The following is a 23525-nucleotide window of genomic DNA, read 5'->3' as shown; positions in this document are numbered from 1 at the left end:
GTCAGCATTCCTCCCTCAACCAACAATACCAAAATCAGATTAACTGCTCATTTATCTCATTACTGTTTGTGTAACCTTGCTGTGCACAAATTGGCTGCCATATTTGTCCACATAGCATTCCATTTCAAAAGTATTTAATGGATAGCGTTACAGACAGAATGGAGCGAGAACTGAAACCCAAGCTCTTTTCCTTTTGCTGTTCGTATTCAATCTGTTTTTGAAAAGGAAGATGTGTGCGTTTCTTAACCCGAGTGAATGGCCAATTTGAATGACCTGCAACATGCTTTTCGTGAGTTTAAATAGAGAGAATTATTTTTATTCACACGTTCAACCCGAAAGTCTAACGTTCCGTCACTCACTCACCACACACACACTTGAGAAAGAAAGCCATTAAAAAGGATACTGCACTTTAACAAATTACAAGCAAAGAAATAGTTCATATGTCACGTGATTTGGCTCGTCTTGAGGAAAAGGCATGCGTTGCAGGCCCGGCGTTTTCACTCCCAAAGCATAGTTAGGCAGATTCGATAGCCGGAGTTCTATATCGAAGTTGTTGCAGGATTCTCTCAAGAGGTGGATATTCAGCAGGTCATGAAGTTAGTTGCTTGTAGACTTAGGACTAGGTTAGTTTTTTGTGCTGGTGGACTTGAAAAGGAACATGTCAGAGACTTTAAGATGTTACAGCCTCCAGTTCTTTTAAGGCACGATGGTACTGCCTGGTCTGCTAGCTGCTTTTTGCTGTAGTCTGTATTTTTAAAGGTTTTTAAAAGGAGACCAACATGGCTGGCCCATCATGTGACATTGCACAGTTCCTTTTCCAAATATGGTGCAGGTCTAGGTTGATTAGCCTCACCCTGTTTATTGTTCTGAGACACTCATCCTGAGGAGGGTTAAGACATTTAAAATGTTAACGAATGCAACATTCTGTCAGATGAAAATGTAATTTCTGATTACTGACGGTGGGTCAAAACAAACGAGGCATGGTGTGGAAGCCACAAGATACGAGCCGTTATTCCACGCTCTGCAAAAGGTACAAAGATTTAACATATGGGGTTTGCTTTACTGCTCCTGAAGAAATGGTTTTACATCAAAGAAGCTTCACAGAACAAGTGTGCTAGTTCTGACTCCAGTTCTGACAAAAAAAACACAAGAGACTCCACGTGAACATACAGCTCATCTAATCTATATATCACATCCACTTGAAAGACCGGACTGTGCACCAACAAAAGAGGTTTGGCTGATTCATCCAAAAACTACCACATTCCAAGAAAGTATAAAAAGACCGCTTTATGATACAGGAATGTTAACCGGGTGGGGACTGATTCCAGTGCGCTCTCAATTATTGCACCCAGAATCACAGAATTGTTACAGCACAGGAGGCCACTCAGCCCATTGTGCCTGCACCTGCTCTCTCAGCGAGCAATTTACCTAATGCCACTCCCCTGCCTTCTCCCCATAGCCCTACATATTCTCTTTTCAGATAACTATCTAATTCCCCTTTGAAAGCCTCGATTGAACCTGCCTCCACCACATCTCTGGCAGTGCATTCCAGATTCTAACCACTCGCGGCGTGAAAATATTTTTTCTCATGCCACTTTTGCTTCTTTTACCAATTACCTTAAATCTGTGCTGTTAAATTCTCACTCCAGAGACATAAGCATGTGATCCTGCCTGGCATTTCAGTGCAGTACTGAAGGAGTGCTGCACCGTTGGAGGTGCCATCTTTCAGACGAGATGTTAAGCCAATGCCCCAGCTGCCCTCTTGGGTGGACATGGAAGATCTTTATAGAAGAGGAGTTCTCCCCAGTATCCTATTCAATATTTATCCTTCAACCAACATCACTCAAGACAGACGATATGGTCACTGTTGTTCATGGGACATTGTTGTGCACTGCCACTTTTCCTACATTACAACAATAACTACACTTCAAAAGCATTTAATTGGTCATGAAAGGTGCTACATAAATGAAAGTTCTCTGTCACTCAAGTTCTAAGATTGTCCAAAAATTTCCCCAGTTTGGTAATGCCGCCTTAATGCTTAAAACATAATGAAATTCTGGCTAAGGACATTACCATGTCAAAACAGGAGATCAGTACTCCAATAAAAAAGTAAAGTGCGCTTTTACTGCATGTTTATGAAATACAATCTTTTCAAACAGACATAATTTGATGCAAAATCAGCCTCGAGTATCCAATGGTAACAGCTGATTTCAAATAAACATACATTACTCAATCCAAAATGTGCCAAATCGCATCCTAGGCACTTCCAATCCAAGCAGATAGCAGAACAATTAGTATCACAGGAGTGCAGTCACACAGAATCACAGATTTATTACAGCACAGGAGGCGGCCATTCAGCTTATCTTGTCTGCACCAGCTCTCCGATTGAGCAAGTCACTTAGCGCCATTCCCCCGCCTTCTCCCCGTAACCCTGCACATTCTTCCTTTCCAGAGGACAGTCTAATTCCCTTTTGAACGCCTCAATTTAACTTGCCTCCACCAAACTCTCAGACAGTGCATTCCAGACCTTAACCACTCACTGTGCAAAAAAGTTTTTCCTCAATCACTTTTGCTTCATTCGCCAATTACTTTAAATCTGTGCCCTCTCATTCTCGATCCTTTCACGAGTGGGAACAGTTTCTCCCTATTTATCTGTCCAGACCCATGATTTTGAATACCTCGATCAAATCTCCTCTCAACCTTCTCTTCTCTAAGGAAAACAGTCCCCATTTCTGGGGCGGCGCAGTGGTTAGCACCGCAGCCTCACAGCTCCAGCGACCTGGGTTCGGTTCTGGGTACTGCTTGCGTGGAGTTGCAAGTTCTCCCTGTGACCACGTGGGTTTCCGTCGGGTGCTCTGGTTTCCTCCCACAGCCAAAGACTTGCAGGTTGATGGGTAAATTGGCCATTGTAAATTGCCCCTACTGTAAGTAGGTGGTAGGAGAATGGTGGGGATGTGGTAGGAAATATGGGATTAATGTAGGATTAGTATAAATGGGTGGTTGGTGGTCGGCACTGACTTGGTGGGCCGAAGGGCCTGTTTCAGTGCTGTACCTCCCTATGACTCTGAGACTCTTCTCCAATCTATCTTCAGAACTGAAGTTCCTTATCCCTGGAACCATTCTCGTGAATCTTTTCTGCACACTCTCCAATTCCCTCACATCTTTCCTAAAGTGCGGTGCCCAGAACTGGACACAATACTCCAGCTGAGGCTGAACTAGTGTCTTATACAAGTTCAACATAAGTTCCTTGCTCTTGTACTCTATGCCCCTATTAATAAAGCCCAGGATACTGTATGCTTTATTAACCACTCTCTCAACCTGTCCCACCACCTCAATGACTTATGCACATATACACCCAGGTCCCTCTGCTTCTGCACCCCCTTTAGAGTCAATGAAACTTTTTTTTTAAAACTCTCCCTCCTATCAAAGTGTGGGTCCACGAATGTGCAGCCAGATTAAGGGAGCTGCTTTCAGAAAAGTAAATGAGAATTGATCCACATATTTCCACTGATACAGCAACTAGGTGTCCACATCAGACAGCTGAGCCCAGCACTAAAACTAAAAAGGGGAGAGCAATGTACAGAAGTCACTCTTCTCTAATCAGGAACTTGTGTGATCTTCCTGCTAAATAGAGGCTCATTTTATCTTTTCTCTGTATATTTTAGATAGCGGTTAAATTAGTTGTTGGCAATGTACAAAGACTGGCTCACTGTCTTTAATTGCAATTTATACAAGTCCAGATCCAAGTATCATATTTCTTGACAAACCAGTTGACTTTATCAGAATTCAACTGCGTATGGATTAAAATAATTAGGTAGCAAAGACCTATCATTTTAACATCGTACACAGGACTGTTGGGTACTACACAAGCCATTTGGTAGCTTGTGTATTATTGGGCACATTCTTTCAAAGAGAACTACTGCGTCAAGCACTAAACATCTTCTACAATCTTTTTTTTAAAGAATCTTCATTTCAATTCAACTTATTTCTTAATTCAACTTTCCTGCAACGTCAACCAACCTGAGGAGACATTTCTAAAACTATTTTTTTCAAAAAAAAGTGTGTTTGGGAATCCAACCGTAGACTCAGATCCTCCTCCCACTTGACCCCTGGATCAAGTAGAATGACAGACATGAGAGTGAGCTTACCACAATGAGGTCAGGCTCCAGATGGACATAAACATGTATGTGCATGCGTCCACAATCAAACATTGCAATCATGGCAAGGAACAGCAACAACTTGCATTTATATAGCACCTTTAACATAGTAAAACATCCCAAGGTACTTCACAGGAGTGCAATCAAATAAAATTTGACACCGAACCACCTAAGGAATTTTAGGACAGGTGACAAAAAGCTTAGTCAAAGAGGTAGGTTTTAAAGAGCATCATAAAGGAGGAGAGCAATGTGGAGAGACAGAGATTTAGGGAGGGATTTCCAGAGCTTAGGGCATGGGAAACTGAATGCACGTCAGCAACAGTGCAGCAATGAAAATGGGGGATCCGCAAGAGGCCAGAATTGGAGGAGCAGAGAGATCTCAGAGGGTTTCAGGAGGTTACAGAGATAGGATGTGAACAGCACAAGTACTGTGCAGCAATTGAAAAGCTTTAAGAATGGTCAAAACTGCAATTGTATTAGTCACAAGCTAGGATTTATAGCAAAACCTCTGAGGCTATTGATTTTACAGTGAATGCTAATGAATGCAGTACCCTTTCAACAACATTAGAGGTTTCATGTGCTGTGTAAATAAAACCACTGGTGTCATCTAGTGGTATCCCAGTTATACAAACTTCCCTTTCTTCAAAATATGTTCGGTTAGAATGTTTCAAGAACAGGAATGGTGTGGGAAACTGTAATTGCATCTCAATCAAGATGGGGTAAGACCATTACAATTGGCTTGTGTTCTTGGCTTGGTGGATAGGGAGTCAAAAGGAGAGAAATCAGTCAGAGTTCCTGTTCCTGATGTTCATCCTGTAACCTATCCAGGGAAAGGCACATACGAATATTGGGTAGACAGCAACATGCTGATTGCAAACTGGTTTCCTGACATCCTATCAAAGCTAACAAAGTCACTAGGATAACATTCACTACTTGTGTGTGTGTCCTTAGCAGATTTCATGAGACCAGGTGAAATAGAAAAAAAACACATGCACAAACTTGTGCATTCAGAGACAAAGAGGGTTCAATTGACTTGCAGACTGACAAGACCACTCACTGCCTTTAAAGAGAAAATACAGGTGGTTAGAAAGTAAACAAGTCGACTTCCAGACGCTCCCAAGTTCTAAGCATTTCCGGAATCACCTCGTTATCAAAGAAAGGTCAAAATACTGATAGCTTTAAGCTGGATGATGTCAACAGTACTCCTGTATAGCAAATGGAAGTAGCTATCTTTTAGTTCTATAAATACTAGCCACTTCCCTGGATGTACCACCTGAATAATCTGAGGCAGTGTGAACATGTTCAACATTTCTTATTTGAGGAACTGTTTCAGTACTGGAAGAGGTCTTGCTCTTCAGAGACATTCTTGAAATAGTCTCCAAGTTCTGCCATGCACCATAAAAGCTTGCAGCAACCCTCACATATCCATCAAAAATACACCAACCATCAAAGGGTAGTTGCAAAGCAGAATGCCAAAAGCCATGGATCTTGCTTGATGATGTACACCCATCTCCCCCTTGAGTCCAAGACATGAACTGCTGCCTACATTTGATCTTTGATACAAAACAATGGTAAACTGTGAAAGGGACTGTGGACTGCTCTTAGTTTTAGTTTTAGAGATACAGCACCGAAACAGGCCCTTCGGCCCACCGAGTCTGTGCCGACCATCAACCACCCATTTATACTAATCCTACACTAATCCCATATTCCTACCACATCCCCACCTGTCCCTATATTTCCCTACCACCTACCTATACTAGGGGCAATTGCTAATGGCCAATTTACCTATCAACCTGCAAGTTTTTGGCTTGTGGGAGGAAACCGGAGCACCCGGAGGAAACCCACGCAGACACAGGGAGAACTTGCAGACTCCACACAGGCAGTACCCAGAATTGAACCCGGGTCACTGGAGCTGTGAGGCTGCGGTGCTAACCACTGCGCCGCTCTAGTAGCTAAATGTCTCGTGGGCTCATTGCCATGGTCAATCAGACCCTTCCTGGACACCCATCCATCGTAATGCAATCCAAGCTCTACACATCATTTTCTACTGATGTCCATTTCACAAAAGCTCCACTCTGCCTCTAAGTATTACCTTTTATTCAAATCCTCATAGAATTTACTCAAGTAGAAATTTGTTTTTCCTAAGTAACTGGCTCACCAGTCTACTCCATAAATATAACTGCAAGGAAGATGCAACAAACTCAGGCTCAATCCTGCATCATAATATATTTCTGCATTGTATCTTTTCATATGGACTTTCAGTTAGGCAAACTTATTTTAAATGTAACTTCTTTACTCGAACTCAAACAATCTCCTTTGTATTGGTGCCCGTGTGTAAAGAATACACACATGCTGAATTCTCCATGATGTTCAAAGGAGGCCAATCGTTCCTTTATCATCGACAGTAAACAGATAGTCATCAAATCCAAATTGTTTGGCCAAATGCGTCAGGCTCAAGAATTTATAAGATATGCAAGTTTGTCTTAAAAAGGAGTCAGAGTCACAATCTATAACAGCTGACACCTCAGGATTAACACCTGTAACACAACGGGGTGTGGGGAGAGTCCTTCAAAGAAGCTGGCCTAGATTGGTGGTGAGGGCTTTATCTGAGCAGATCTAGGTTATTCAGCTTGCTCAGCTTAACTCTATTTTCTACATCACGATAGTGAGATAGAACTCTGTGGAGGCAAGTGTGTTCTGTACAATAACCATCAGAAGACAGTTAAATAACGCCTGAGCTATATGGTCTGACAGTGTGGTGTTTTTCCACTTATTGCAGGGATCAGCACAAACTGTGGACATCTTATGACTTCTGATGCAAAACCCAACAGTACAGGGATAATTGTTATTCTTGGGGAGCACTACTTCTGTTCACTGCATACTTTAAGTGGTAAGTTTTAGCTCATAGGCATTGTGGCTTTGCCTCTAACCTGCAATTTGCCGTGAACATGGAGAGTGTGTTGGGAGAAGACCCAAATTGTATCAGATGGTCAAGTAAACCATTATGCACACTGGAAGCAAATTAGAGTCTGATCCAATTCACCATGTTTGGTACACGAACACTTTCAGTGGCTATGTTCTCAGCATCATTTGTGCTGTTTGATCATGTTCCTATAATCCTCGTTTACTTATATCTGAGAGAATAATAATTATTGGCATATATTTCTTAAAGGAGGTCAAATCTTTTTGCTCATTTCCACTGATTACTAAGATTTCTTAGAAACTAGTTACACTCCCAAGCATATTCCCAATTTTATTTTGGGAGACATCAAATCTTGGAGGTGACATCACGTAATGGTTAATCTGAGACAGTTCATAAGAATCATAACATTACATAGGTCAGTGAAGCTCTCATGCAGATTAGAGTCAAATTAAACACCAGACTGCATACCTCATCTAATTCATCAATGCTTGGTATTGCAAACATGGTCATAAATTAGACAAGTTACTTGCATATGCTTTGTGCAAGCAGAAAACTGGTAGAGATATTTTGATGGTACATCATCAGGATGGTTTATTTGTGAAGAAGGCTGTAGAAGTCAATGGCATCTTTAAACAGTTTTATTCTGCTCTGTACAAGGCAGAGTCAGCTGTTTCTATGAACTATATGCATAGTTACCTGGACTCATTGCCCTGTGAAGAATGAAGGATAAGAATAGATCTTGGTTAGCTTCCCCAATTTCAGCACAGACAAGATGTCAAGAGTAGCAATTCCTTACAGGCCCCCAATTTTGATGATTTTCCCAACAACTTGTAAAACAACAGCCTGTTAGATTGGCACAGTTCCGTCTAAATGGAATTTGCAGCACAAGAGACATGGCATCCAATCCAGACACATGGCATGAGCCAGCCTTGTCCATAAAAAAGGACAAAGACTACATTCAGCATGCCTTTTCTGAACCAACTTCTCTTGAATTGTGACACCAAAACTCCAGCCAAGGTCTTGGAAAGTTCCTTGTACAAATCATCACTAAATTAGTTCACCTAATTAAGCTGGTTACATCTGTGGAAGGCAGCTCACCACCACTTTCTCAAGGGCAATTAGGGATGGGCAATAAATGCTGGCCTTGCCAGCGACGCCCACATCCCATGAAACGAATATTTTCCATTTGTATGATGAGTAATTTGAAACATGACATATGGCAAGGGTAGCATACTTGAGGGGAACAGGTGATTATGGACCTATGGCTCCCAAAGGTCTCCAGCATTGAGGGTTTTCCTCACCTCATGTTTGGATGTGTTGTACACTATTGTAAAGACTGATTGCTGTGATTAGTCAAGAACTACATTATTGTTGTATCATGTGACCACCAGGACAGTAGAAAGTGAAATAGATGGACCTTGGTCTTTTTCACCTCACAATACCCATGTTCCTATTTGTTAATGCTTCCCCTTGATACAGCAAAGGTATCCGACACACTGAAATGGAATTCCTTCAGAGAGTGTCGGAAACAGATGAATTTTGACAAGATCGTCACTCTACTCGCAGGATCACAATCCAAAATCTTTCCAAATAAAGATAACGTCTCTCTACATTTCCAATCTTGTAGCCACCTTTCAATGCATGATGAGCGAATCAGAGTCATAGCGTCATTTACTGCACAGTAGTTGCAAACTTTGAGCGTTTTACTGATTGACACAAAGCTCAAGTCGCTGATTAGTAGATGACTGAGGGCAGTTTTGAGAGGAGCAGTCACAAGTACTAGCAGACAAGTGAGAATGCCAGAATGAGCAAATCAAAAAAGGCCACAATCATTACTGCAACCAAGCTCTACATACTGATGGCGGAATACTGTTTTGTACAAGCTGCAATGTTTTGTACAATCACATATGGCGGGCAACGGTTCAGCAACACAGAGACCGAAAGCTGTCGCGGAAGAGAGCACCCGACACTGCACTGCTGAAAAACGAATGCGCAGAGAAAAAAAACAAGCAACCATTTCATCTCTTTATAAGAAGCTGACAGAGCTCAGAAAATCATCAGTTGGTTACAATGGAAATTGTGGATGATTTTTGCAAGAGCCAACGTACCATCGGAAAAACTTGATCACCCAAAGCTGCAGATATTCATTCAACGTAATGTGCAAAATGGTGGTTGCTTGCCAAGTGCAAATAAACGACAACAGGACTACTTACCAAAGGTTTTTGCTACACATTGTGAGGAGATGAAATCTCAGAATAATGCAGGAGAGTCTTTTGCAATTATTTGTGACGAGTCTGCCGATGAACAAGACAACTATGTGCCACATGTTTTGTTTGATTTTGTGTCTGGTGAGGCCAAAGACTCAGAGTAAGGAAAGCTAACAACAGTGCTCGCAGACTGTGTCCACTTAGAAATTGTTAATTACACCACAGTTTCCCAAGTGATAATCAAAACAATTTCAAAATATGGTGCAAATTTCACCAAAGTCTGCTTTCATTAGTAACAATGCAACGTACATGTCAAAATCTTTCAAATCTGTGCTCCAAAGTGTAATGTCTAATGCTGTCCATATTACATGTAATGCACATATAATTTCTTGTTAGTGACCTGTGGAAAAGCGAGTTTGGTAAAGTCAACATGCTGGTCAGCTACATACATAAAATCTTCAAACATGCCCTAGCCGCAAGCTTTGATACAGGCAACACATTGCAAATGCAGCTGAAATTAGGGAACAAAACATTGCCCTTCCTCCAGAGTCAGTAATAATACATTAGAATTCTTGGTTTTGAGCAGTACCATGTAGCGCACTTGAAATACTACTCAGACTTAGTCTCAGAAGAGCTCACACTGACACCAAAAACACAGGCATTAACAGACACTGTAACTTTTCTAAATTATACTCAGCTTCATGAAGAGGTTCAGTTTGTTTCCGAGAATGCTGCACGACTGATGGATTTAATCACTTGGTTTGAATCTCAACATGTCACAATGCACAAAGCTTACAATAAAGTAATGGATGCACGGTTCTGGGCTGAAGTCAAACGAACAACACTCTGATAACACAATTAAATGCCTGTGCTCAACGGGTGTTTTCTTGCATGGCAACGAAGCTCAAACAATATTACTGCTACGGGGAAGAGTCAAGCAGTGAAGAAAAAGCGGCACCGAGGTTTCAACAACCTTTTGGGGTGTTCCTGAAAGCTGTGCGCATCTTTGCCCCTGCGCAAATGCACCTGTTGATGGCGGATCTGATCTTGTTTGATGCGATTCTTGGCTTTAACAAGAACTGTAAGCTGGAGATTCCTACGTATAAAAGCATTGCAAAAGCAGATTGTATTTTGCCTATGCTGCAGTTTTGGAACTCTGTGGAATGCAGAATTCCCCACTTTGCAAGGCTATTCCAACAAACTCTGTGGACGCGGAAACAGCTCTGTCGAAACACGGGCAGGCGTTCATAGAGCAGAGACAGGAATGAAGAAACAGTTACAGGTTGCTCCATGCTCACATTCAACCATTGACTTCAGTGAGCAAAGAATGTGACCTGTTAATATTCAGCTTTTTTACAATAGTTTTTGAGGACACAATAAATGCCATTTGAAGCCAGAAACCTCCTTTGTCATTTTTGTTTTAAATAGATCATTGTTTCTTGCGACACCATGAAATTTACTATTTAAAAATGCAAAATCGTGAAATTCACGTTTCTTAAAATACTGTGACCGTGAAATATGTTAAATTTGACCAATAATTTGGTAGGGCCTCGTGATACCAATCTCAACTAAACATAATAAGGACGTATACCTGACAGTGATCACATGGCTGAAACTTAACTGAGGGCTTCAAATAACGTTAAACTGCAGGACTCTAGGTATATCATTTACTGGACAGAATTCAGTGCCCTTTTACTGAAGGAGACTTTCTTTAATGCAGGATTTGAAATGAGCACTTCATCTTCATTAGCAGAACAAATCAATCATACAGTCCATCCTTTGTCGTTAGCTCAGCTTTTCCAACCAGGCACAAAAAAGGCAGGGGCATATGCTTTGAAGGACTTCTCATCTAGGATTCAAACTTGGGAGCCAGGACTCAAACAAAGTACTGCCCATCCCCTCACAGCCAGACCTGATTTCTCCAACATCACTAATTTTGTGTCAGCTGTGGTTCAGTGAGTAGCACTCGCGCCTCAAAGTCACAAGGTTCTGGGTTCAAGTCCCACTCCAGGGCTTGAGCACAAAAATCAAGGCTGACACTCAAGTACTGAGGAAATGCTGCACTGTTAGAGGTACTGTCTTTTGGATGAGACGTTAAACCAAGGCCCCATCTGCTAGCTCAGGTGAATGTAAAAGATCCCATGGCACGATTTCCAAGAGGAGAAAGGGAGTTATCTCCGATGTCCTGACCAATATTTATCCTTCAATCAATATCATAACAGATTATCTGGTCATTATCAGATTGCTGTTTGTGGGAGTTTACTGTGTGCAAATTGGCTACCGCATTTCCGACATTACAACAGTTAGCACACTTCAAAAAGTACTTCATTGACTGTAAAGCACTTTGAGAAGTTCGCTGGTCATGAAAGGCGCTATATAAATGCAAGTCTTTTTTTTTAAGCCAAAAACACTTGGGCCAGCATTGCACAGCATCACCAATTTGATACAACAATAGCGTTTTTTTTCCCCCAATGACATTTTGTAGAAGCACTGGATCACAGAACACTCAAGCTCCAAGATCATTCCCCGCCACCTGCTGAGTACATACACAAAGATTGTATGCCTGTAAATGCTTGCATTTTTGATACATTTTTGTACTCAAATTACAGGATTTCAGTGGTAGGAAATGAATCATTTTCCATTTTGCACACCCATCAAACACTCCCAGCACAGGTTAGATAGAGAGCAAAGCTCCCTCTACACTGTCCCCATCAAACACTCCCAGGCAGGTAACAGCACGGGGTTAGATACAGAGTAAAGCTCCCTCTACACTAGAAAAAAAGAAAAAAAACAGGGTTAGATACAAAGTAAAGCTCCCTTTACACTGTCCCAAAAAAAAACAGGGTTAGATACAGAGTAACGCTCCCTCTACACTGTCCCACCAAACACTCCCAGGACATGTAAAGCACAAGGTAGGTACAGAGTAAAGCTAATTTTACTCTGATCCTTTTTGCTTTAACCACAGCGTCAAAAGAGCACCGCTACTGCAGTAAGGTGAATTTGGCATTTCCCGCACGAGTGATCCTTGTGAATTGGAAAGAACTGCCAATTTGATGGGCAATGAAGTGCTGTAGGACTCGTGCCCACTGGAAAGTGGGTGGAAGCAACCTAAATTCCTTTCACACAGAACTCTTACTGCTAGCTATTTGAAATTACTTGTGAGTCACTCACCCACCTTCAGTTGCACTGTACATGGTTTTGTCTAATTCTAAAGGAAAATGAAGCTACGATTCTAGATTGTAATTGTCATTTCACAGACTAGTCAGCCGAAACTGCATGGGTGTAAAATAAGGCAAAAAGTAACAATCAAATGAAAGACTGATAAGAAAAATCAAGTTCTGATGACTAGATCAAATGTAAACATTGGACCAATTTAGCAGAAGAAAAATTGGGAACTTCCACTCAGATTCCTGAAGGAATCCCATGCATTTGCTGTCCTTGTCCTTCTAGTTAGTAGAGGTCGCGGGTTTGGAAGGTGCTGTCTAAGGAGCCTTGGTGCATTGCTACAGTGCATCTTGTAGATGGTACACACTGCTGCCACTGTGCGGCGGTGGTGGAGGGAGTGAATGTTTGTAGATGGGGTGCCAATCAAGCGGGCTGCTTTGTCCTGGATGGTGTGGAGCTTCTTGAGTATTGTTGGAGGTGCACCCATCCAGGCAAGAGGAGAGTATTCCATCACACTCCTGACTTGTGCCTTGTAGATGGTGGACAGGCTTTGGGGAGTCAGGAGGTGAGTTACTCGCCACAGGATTCCTAGCCTCTGACCTGCTCTTGTAGCCATGGTATTACATGGCTACTGCATTTCAGTTTCTGGTCAATGGTAGCTCCTAGGATGTTGATAGTGGGGGATTCAGCAATGGTAATGCCGTTGAATAACAAGGGGAGATGGTTAGATTCTCTCTTGTTGGAAATGGTCATTGCCTGGCACTTGTGTGGCGCGAATGTTACTAACCACTTATCAGCCCAAGCCTGGATATTGTCCAGGTCTTGCTGCATTTCTACACGGACTGCTTCAGTATCTGAGGAGTCACGAATGGTGCTGAACATTGTGCAATCATCAGCGAACATCCCCACTTCTGACCTTATGATTGAAGGAAGGTCATTGATGAAGCAGCTGAAGATGGCTGGGCCCAGGACACTACTCTGAGGAACTCCTGCAGTGATGTCCTGCAGCTCAGATGATTGACCTCCAACAACCACAACCATCTTTCTTTGCGCTAGGTATGACTCCAGCCAGCGGAGGGTTCTGACGATGTTCAAATCTTCCAGCATTAAGTGTGCTATCTTGAAATCAAATTGACCCCAGAAAGACAAGATTAACTCTTTCTCCAACCACCCATCCCCAAAATACGACAAGTTTGTCATGAGGCAGCATGTGTAGGTTTCAGACCTTGATGGGCAGACAGCTCCTTCTGAGTAACACAACTCACCAGGAAACAGGCAGGCATCACCATCACAAAGATGCAGCAGTTCAAGAAAGTCCACCACCTTCTCAGCACAACTAGAGATGGGCATTAAATGCAGTGTTGCCAGTATTTCCCACATCTCAAGAACAGATGATTAAAAAAATATCCTGGCCATAGCATGGGCGCACACCATATGCCATCACTCTATGATTCCATAAATTAGAGGTGGGAAACTTCAGCAGCTACTACATGTCCTGCTGACCAATTAAGAGAGACTTCAAGCCCTGGACATAGAAGCACATTCAGACATAACCCACCTCTCAGTAGTTCTTACCCTAACCCTCAGATTTCTCATCAGCTAATTGATGAATGACTTGTGAATGGTGGAAGGACCTATGCAGACATGCCAGCTGCCGTGATGCCCTCAACATCAAGTCCAATGCCATGCATTAGGAACCTTGTCAACAAATGCTTGATCCTGCAGTTTAGGAAAGGGACTTTGGCAAAGGTGCATGCCTGCCACGAGACCTACTGTCTCTCCAAAATACTCAGTCAGTGTTGGCCGTAGCCCAACATCCCCGCAACCATCTCTCCTCTTGCATAAATCCACTTCACCATTTGACCTTGAAACCAGTACACATGATCAAAGGAAACCCATTTGGTCACAGTCAGGAGATCTGAACCTTAAAGAACTATTTATATGTTATATGGCTTGTACGCCACAAGCTTGAGCTGAATGGGCCATTTGTTGTCACTGAAGCAGGACGTGAAAGACCAAAGCCTCCACTGCCCCTTCACAAATGTGGTCCTGAAGAACAGTGGAAAGGTTAAAGCTTTCAGCCACTAAAACCACAAGGGAATCAGTACCTTTGAGTGCAGCAAAGCCATTTTGCTTTGAGGCACTCACATTTGAGATGGCGATTTAGCATGCCAAATCAAAGAACAAAGAAAATTACAGCACAGGAACAGGCCCTTCGGCCCTCCAAGCCTACGCCGATCCAAATCCTCTATCTAAACCTGTCGCCTATTTTCTAAGGGTCTGTATCTCTTTACTTCCTGCCCATTCATGTATCTGTCTAGATACATCTTAAAAGACGCTATCGTGCCCGCGTCTACCACCTCCGCTAGTAATGCGTTCCATGCACCCACCACCCTCTGCGTAAAGAACTTTCCACGCATATCCCCCCTAAACTTTTCCCCTTTCACTTTGAACTCGTGTCCCCTTGTAATTGAATCCCCCACTCTGGGAAAAAGCTTCTTGCAATCCACCCTGTCTATACCTCTCATGATTTTGTACACCTCAATCAGGTCCCCCCTCAACCTCTGTCTTTCTAATGAAAATAATCCTAATCTACTCAACCTCTCTTCATAGCTAGCGCCCTCCATACCAGGCAACATCCTGGTGAACCTCCTCTGCACCCTCTCCAAAGCATCCACATCCTTTTGGTAATGTGGCGACCAGAACTGCACGCAGTATTCCAAATGTGGCCGAACCAAAGTCCTATACAACTGTAATGTGACCTGCCAACTCTTGTACTCAATACCCCGTCCGATGAAGGAAAGCATGCCGTATGCCTTCTTGACCACTCTATTGACCTGCGTTGCCACCTTCAGGGAACAATGGACCTGAACATCCAAATCTCTCTGTACATCAATTTTCCCCAGGACTTTTCCATTTACTGTATAGTTCACTCTTGAATTGGATCTTCCAAAATGCATCACCTCGCATTTGCCCTGATTGAACTCCATCTGCCATTTCTCTGCCCAACTCTCCAGTCTATCTATATTCTGCTGTATTCTCTGACAGCCCCCTTCAGTATCTGCTACTCCACCAATCTTAGTGTCGTCTGCAAACTTGCTAATCAGACCACCTATACTTTCCTCCAAATCATTTATGTATATCACAAACAACAGTGGTCCCAGCACGGATCCCTGTGGAACACCACTGGTCACACGTCTCCATTTTGAGAAACTCCCTTCCACTGCTACTCTCTGTCTCCTGTTGCCCAGCCAGTTCTTTATCCATCTAGCTAGTACACCTTGGACCCCATGCGCCTTCACTTTCTCCAACAGCCTACCATGGGGAACCTTATCAAACGCCTTACTGAAGTCCATGTATATGACATCTACAGCCCTTCCCTCATCAATCAACTTTGTCACTTCCTCAAAGAATTCTATTAAGTTGGTAAGACATGACCTTCCCTGCACAAAACCATGTTGCCTATCACTGATAAGCCCATTTTCTTCCAGATGGGAATAGATCCTATCCCTCAGTATCTTCTCCAGCAGCTTCCCTACCACTGACGTCAGGCTCACCGGTCTACAATTACCTGGATTTTCCCTGCTACCCTTCTTAAGCAAGGGGACAATATTAGCAATTCTCCAGTCCTCTGGGACCCGTGTTTAAGGATGTTGCAAAGATATCTGTTAAGGCCCCAACTATTTCCTCTCTCGCTTCCCACAGTAACCTGGGATAGATCCCATCCGGACCTGGGGACTTGTCCACCTTAATGCCTTTTAGAATACCCAACACTTCCTCCCTCCTTATGCCGACTTGACCTAGAGTAATCAAACATCTGTCCCTAACCTCACCATCCGTCATGTCCCTCTCCTCGGTGAATACCGATGCAAAGTACTCAAAATCTAAATCTACTGAAACATTATCGACAAAAAATGGGTCCTATCATTCTTTCAAGTGCCTGGAATGGACACTCCAAGACAATCCCTTATGATGTTATTCATCCAGTGTTCTGACCAACATTTAACCTTCATCCATCACTAAAACAGAGTATTTGATCATTTACCTCATTGCTGTTTGTGGGGTCTTGCTCTATGCAAATTGGTTGCTACATTTTTCTACATTGCGTTGACTATACTTCAAAACTACTTCATTAGCTGTCAAGAGCTTCTGAAAGCCCTGAGGATATAAATGCAACCTTTTCTCAATGACCAGAGCCATACCTCAGGCCCTGTTTGCATACATTGGCTCTTAAGAACTATGGAACTCCAGAGAGCGATCACTGGCCATTTCACATGTTGCTTGGGCAAGGACACGCATCCATTTATAGACATGTAGAAATTGCTAGATGGAAAAACAACCAAGAAACATCGAGTTTACCTTCTAACATCGTGGCAGGATACAATGATAATGGAGTTGTTAACCAATCAATCTCTATCATTCCTAGGAAAGGAAAAGCTAGATCGCAGGCTTCATATCATCTAAGGAATTGATATCCCAACAGACAGGAGAGGGGCCAGGCTTTAGACAGGAATCATCAGCCTTCTGGGACAGTGTGATCCAAAGTCGGTCCAGGATGTTGACCAGTTTGTTACCTGCACAAATGTATGTGCCATCTGCAAGTGTGGCAAACAGGCTTAACTACATTGAGCACCTCAATGTCCACCCCCTCCCCAGCCAGAGCTCAAGCTGAACCTTGGCAAAGTGCTGGTGTTCAAAGACATCAATGAAAAGTGGAGATCACATACTGAGATCTTCGTTGGGCGTCTCTCAAATACACTCAGATTATTCCTGTCTCTAGCATAAAACGACCACGTGGAATAATGTAAACCCTTAAAAATGTGACCTCCAAGACCTCATGGATCTACACGGCACTAAAACTTCACTTGACTGGTTAACGAGGAACATGCCTCCAGCGGCTTTAGCATCTTCCCCAGGGCCCCTTCACCCCCTCCCACCACCATCCCCAACCACTATCCGCCGTTGCACTGTCCCCGCCTCCTGCCCTCAACCCCCGCCCGCCAGTGAAGGCCTCGCACACACTGGCCCCGCACTTACCGCCTCACACTCGGCTTCAGGCCGACGCCTCAGAAACTCGGCGCTCGCAACACAAACCGTCCGTTACCGAGTCCCCAAAAAAGCAACCAAAGGCTGTCCTGTCGAGGAGTGAGAGAGGGAGGGGGTGGAGAGGGAGGAGGAGGGGGGGGAAGGGGAGAGAACACAACTAAGGAAGGGAGAAAGAAACCAAACTGCGAAGAAATAAAAAGAGAAAAGAAAGAAAATAATCTCGCCGGCTCCGGCGCCTGCGTGCTGCGTCACGCCTGCCTGCCCACTCAGTGACGTCAACAGGTGCTCTGTGCTTGTGACGTCACTGGTTTGTGCGTAGCGACCCTGGGGCCCAACGCTGCTCTGGAGGATGCTTTCCAGAGACAGAGTAGGTGTTTGACATCATGATTCCTTCTCCGCCACTCGATTCTTTTCCCTCCTTTTTTTTTTAAAGCACTGACTTGTGAGGGGCATATTTTTGTGTCAGCTGTGACTCAGTGGGTAGTTCTCCTGTCTCTGAGTTACAAGGTTCTGGGTTCAAGTCCCACCCCAGGGCTTGAGCACAAAAATCAAGGCTGACACTTCAGTGAAGTACTGAGGGAGTGCTGCACTGTCAGAGGTGCTGTCTTCTTGATGAGACGTTAAACCGAGGCCCCATGTACCAGCTCGGGTGGATGTAAAAGATTCCGTGGCACTATTTTGAAGACGAGCAGGGGAGTTCTCCCTGGTGTCCTCACCCATATTTATCTCTCAATCAGCATCACAAAAACAGATTATCTGGTTATTATCACATTGCTGTTTGTGGGAGTTTGCTGTGTGCAAATTGGCTGCCACATTTCCTGCATTACAACAGTTAATACACTTCAAAAAGTACTTCGTTGTGGCCCGAAATGTTAACTCTGCTTCTCTCTCCACAGATGCTGCCAGACCTGCTGAATATTTCCAGCATTTCTTGTTTTTATTTCAAAAAGTACTTAATTGGCCGTAAAGCACTTTGAGAAGTTTGCTGGTCGTGAAAGACGCTATATAAATGCAAGTCTTTCTTTCTACACAAGCACCTCCAGCACCTCCATCACCCATAAAGTAATTGTACATCCAAAGGCCTGGACATTGTGCACTAAAAATTCATCTCAGGCAGTGGTACAAAATGGGTGGTATAGGATCAGTCACCCATTATGCACAGCGCCTGATATTTCATTCTATTGACTGCAATGAAATTTACATCCCCTGCGCATAAAACAGCAACGTGCATTTATATAGATGTTTCATGTCCCAAGGAGCTCCACAAAAGTGTAATCAGATAAAAATGGGTATGGAGCCAAAGAACGAGATAGTGGATTGAGTGACCAAAAACAATGGTCAAAAATTTTGAAGAGAGTCTTAAAGGAGGAGACAGAGGTGGAGAGCTTTAGGGAGGAGATTCCAGCTGTAGGCAGCTGAAGACACAGCTGCCAATGGTGGAGCAAAGAAAATCACAGATGCATGAGAGGCCAGAATTGGAGGAACATGGAGATCTTGGAGGGTTGTAGGGCTGGAGGTTACAGAGATGAGGAGCCACAGTGACTTGAACACAAAGATAAGAATTTTAAAATTCTGGTGTGCTGGACTAGAAGGCGATGTAGGTCAGTGCGCACAGTGGTTTTGGATGAACGGGACATGATGTGAGTTAGGATACGGACAGCAGTTGTAGGTTATGGCTGCAATAGTAGGATGAAGAGAGCAGGAGATACACAAGAGCCCAGAGTCAGAGGAACAGAAAATTTAAAGTAGGAGGAAGTTACAGCGATTGTGGAGCGATTTGAACATGAGGATGAGAATTTTAAATTGCAAACTTTGGAGGACCAGCAGCCAACGTAGGTCAATAAAGATAGGAGTGATGGATGAGTGGGTCTTGATGCGGGATAGGATACGGGCAGCAGAGTTCTGGATGAGCCGAAGTTTACAGAGGGTGGAAGGCCAGTTAGAAAAGCATTGGACTAGTTGAGTTTGGAAGTGACAAGTGCATGGATGTGGGTTTCAGAAGCAGATGAACTGAGGCAAGGGTGGAGAAAAGCGATGTTACAGTGGTGTAAATAGGCAGTCTGAGCGATGTCGAGCATATGGGTTTGGAAGCTCAGCTCAAGGTCAAGCTGGGCACTAAAGTTGCAAATAGTTTGGTTCAACCTGAGACAGTAGCCGAGGAGGGGATGGACTTTGTGGTGAGTCCGAAGACAATGGCTTCCATCTTCCCAAAATTTAATTGGAGGAAAAGCAGTTCATCCAAGACTGAGTCTGATAACACAGAAGAAGAATATGGTTCGGGAGAGGCTTTGGAGAGGTTAAACTGGGTGTTATCAGCATTCACACGGAAGCTGACCCCATGGCCGGAATTTTATGTGGTGGCGTAGGCCCCGCCCACCAGCTTAAAAGTCGGGAATGTGCCCGCCTCTGCCAGGCCGAAAGCAACACTGCAATTTGCGTGGTCCAGGCCATTAATTGGCCTTGGGCGGGACTTCCAGCCCTCTGAGGCAGGAAGTCCCTGCTCCAAGAGCTGCCGCCCAATCAGTAGACCAATAGCTCCTCAGTCCCAGCAGCGCCACCGGGAGCGGTGGCCACTGCTGGGACTGCACCAAGCCAGAAGAGGACAATAGACATCTGCCTCCATAAAGATGAGTGGGGACAATCGGTTGGGCCCTGCCAAGGGGGGTGGGAGTCGTTCAGGAGGACGGGTGGAGGTGCTCCATTTGGGGTGGCTTGCGCTGCTGGGGGGGGGGGTCGCTTTCTGTGGGACACAGGGTTCCCAATCAGGAGGGCTCCCCCCGCCCCCGGGATCCGCAAAGTGGCTACTTGGTATTATCAGGCAGCCTCCTCAAGTGCTGAAGTTCCTGGCTGTTACTGGTAAAATACCAGCGGCAGCAGGTGGACACCCTTAAATGGCATGTAACTGGCCACTTAAGGGCCTCAATTGGCCTGGGGTGAGTGGGCCATTTTCAACCTCCCCCTCTGCTTGTAAAATGGTAGCAGGGGTGGGTAGGCGATGGGAACGGCACCCCTCCCCCCCACCCCCCCCCCCCCCCCCCCCGGCCTCCTACGCAATCTTATTCACCCCACCCCCTCCCCCACCACTTCCAGCCCACTCCTGGGGTGGGTAGCAGGGGGGCATAAAATTCCAGCCTATATCTTCAGATGCTGTTGTGAAGGGACAACATATACATGAGAAAGAGGTTGTTGACCCGTGTCCTAAGCTCTGAACTTCCTTCTGCCTCTCTACCTCTCTGTCCCTTCATGACACTCCTTAAAACATACCTCGTTGCCCAAGCTTTTGGTTCATCTGTCCTAATTTTTAAAAATTTCTTCATGGGATGTGAGCATCGCTGGCAAGGCCAGCATTTATTGCCCATCCCCAATTGCTCTTGAGAAGGTAGTGGTGAGCCACCTTCTTAAACCGCGGCAGTTCATCTGGTGTTGTTAGGAAGGGAGTTCCAGGATTCTGACCCAGCAACATTGAAGGAACGGCAATATAGTCCCAAATCAGGATGGTGTGGGATTTGGAGGGGAACTTGCAGGTGGTGGTGTTCCCATGCGTGTGTTGACCTTGTTCTTCTTGGTGGTAAAGGTCACGGGTTTGGAAAGTTCTGTCGAAGGGGCCTTGGCGAGTTGCTGCAGCGCATCTTGTAGATGGTACACACTGCTGCCATTGTGCGTCGGTGGTGAAGAGAGTGAATGTTGAAGGTGGTGGATAGGGTGCCAATCAAGCGGGCTGCTTTGTCTTGGATGGTGTCGAACTTCCTGAGTGTTGTTGGAGCTGCACACATCCAGGCAAGTGGAGATTATTCCATCACACTCCTGACTTGTGCCTTGTAGATGGTGGACAGGCTTTGGGGAGTCAGGAGGAGTCAGCAGAATTCCCAGCCTCTGACCTGCTCTTGTAGCCACAGTATTTACATGGCTGGTCCAATTAAGTTTCTAGTCAATGGTGATCCCCAGGATGTTAATGGTGGGGGATTCAACAATGGTAATGTCATTGATGTCAAGATGAGGTGGTCAGACTCTCCCTTGTTGGAGATGGTCATTGTCTGGCACTTGTGTGGCGCAAATGTTACTTGATACTTACCAGCCCAAGTCTGAATGTTGTCCAGATCTTGCTGCATGAGGGCACGGACTGCTTCAGTATCTGGGGAGTTGTGAATGGTACTGAATACTGTGCAATCGTCAGCAAATATCCCCACTGTTAACTTTACAATGGAAAGGAGGTAATTAATGAAGCAGCGAAAGATGGGTGGTCCTAGGACATTGCCCTGAGGAACTCTTCCAGCGATGTCCAAGGGCTGAGATGATTTGCCTACAACAACCACAGCCATCTTCCTTTGTGCTAGGTATGACTCCAACCAGTGGAGAGTTTTCCCATTGATTTCCAGTGACTTCAGTTTTACTAGGTTTAATTTATTAGATGCTACACTCAGTCAAGTGCTGCCTTGAGAGGCATTCCTCTCATCTCTACTAATAACTTATTACTAATAACTGCCTTATGCAGCTCGGTGGGATATTTTGTTTGTTAACACTCCTGTGAAGGAGCTTAGGACATTTTATTACGTTAAAGGCACTACATAAATGCCTTTAAAGAAGTGTGAGGAGAGACAGTGCACCACAGTCACAGAGGATGTCATTTCTGACTTTGATTAGGGACATGTCAATGCTGTGCCAGGCATGGAAACCTGATTGGAGAGTTTCAGACATGAAGTTGAGGGAAAGATTGGGCATGGATTTGGGAGGTGACAACATGTTCAGGGACTTTAGAGAGGAAAGAAAGGTTGGAGATGGGAGGGTTGTTCACAAGGACGGCGGATAGGTTTTTGTGAAGGGAGTAATGTCGGCAGTTTTAAAAAGGAGACCGACAGTACCTGAGGAGAGGGACCCATTTACAATGGGTGTCAGAAAGTGAAGTTGGGCGGCCAGCAGTTTTGTGGGAATGGGGTTGAGATCAGAAGGTGGGTCCCATAGACATGGTGAGCTTGGAGAGAGCATGAGGGAAGGTAGGAGAGAAAATAAAGGAAGATGCAAGATCAGGGTTAGGGCAGGGGAGTCAGGCGGGGTGTGGGTTTGGTTAGGTGGGCATGGGGAAGGGGGAAGCAGCAGAACGGTTGGCCTCAATCTTAATTACAAAGAAGTCTTCTTACTTGTTGGAAGTGAAGCTGCAGTGGCTAGGGGTGAGGTGTGTAAGGAGACAGTCAAGAGGAGACAGTCGAGAGTGGAGACAAGAAGCTGAGGGTTGACTTTGCTCTCCAGGATAAACCAGGAGTAGTTTGCGGTAATACATACACTCATATATGATATTGTATTTAGTTCACTTCAAGCTACCCAACATTAAATCAACCTGGATAACATTAAGAAACTATTCTGCTACAGTCTGAGTAAATTTGGTGAAAAACACTTTAACAATTGGCTTACTAAAGACCATAAAATGAATGGCAATTCACATTTGTATCAATAACAATGCTTTACTTTCCTAATTCTGCACATGCAAAGGTAATCTGGTTTATCAAAGTCATTATCACAAGTAGCAACGATCACTTGATTTCAGAGTCACCACAGCACAGCAGTGGCTGGGTTCAACTTGACATGACATAGCAGAGTTCAACATTACAGTAGTACTGCCCTCGCTGAGTTCTGCTTGATACAGAATCTCTTAGTTCAGGATTCAGGTTTAAGGCAGAAAATGTGAAGCACCAAGTTTTCTAGACATCTGCACAGATTAGAGAAAGGGCTACAATATTGCAGCCCTGATTTTGCGCCTGATGCTTGTGGAGTGTATACAGAGACCTCTTGCAGACAGCAGAGCTTCGCAATTTCTGAGCTTATGTTTAGTCCTTGCAAGTCTGTTTAGCAACATTAGCAACAGTAATTGTATACTTTCTATTTAAATCTGTGATATTATAAAAAGAGCTTAAAAATTCTGTACACAGGAAGTAGTTGCACAACAGTGAATCATCCTCTCTGGTTAGCTGGTTCTGCTTTTCTGCAATTGAGTGATTTAATGTGCACACACACACACACAGACACACATAAACA

The 23525-nt window shown here is 44.2% G+C and overlaps 1 protein-coding gene across 10 annotated transcripts in view; it reads right to left on the bottom strand.

Annotated features, from left to right (window-relative positions):
- LOC137358555 (R3H domain-containing protein 2) overlaps positions 1 to 17756 on the bottom strand; it is a 226811-nt gene extending 209055 nt beyond the window's left edge. For all 10 annotated transcript variants that reach the window (XM_068024522.1, XM_068024524.1, XM_068024527.1 and 7 more), the window contains exon 1: positions 17490 to 17756. The gene's annotated coding sequence lies outside the window, so the exon portion shown is untranslated. The remainder of the gene's footprint in view (positions 1 to 17489) is intronic.
- Positions 17757 to 23525: the final 5769 nt, after the last annotated feature.

The sequence above is a fragment of the Heterodontus francisci genome, chromosome X, assembly GCF_036365525.1.
Source record: "Heterodontus francisci isolate sHetFra1 chromosome X, sHetFra1.hap1, whole genome shotgun sequence".
In the NCBI taxonomy this organism is placed as follows: Eukaryota; Metazoa; Chordata; class Chondrichthyes; order Heterodontiformes; family Heterodontidae; genus Heterodontus; species Heterodontus francisci.
The sequence above is the reverse complement of the archived record's forward strand: the minus strand, read 5'-3'. Positions and strand labels throughout refer to the sequence as shown.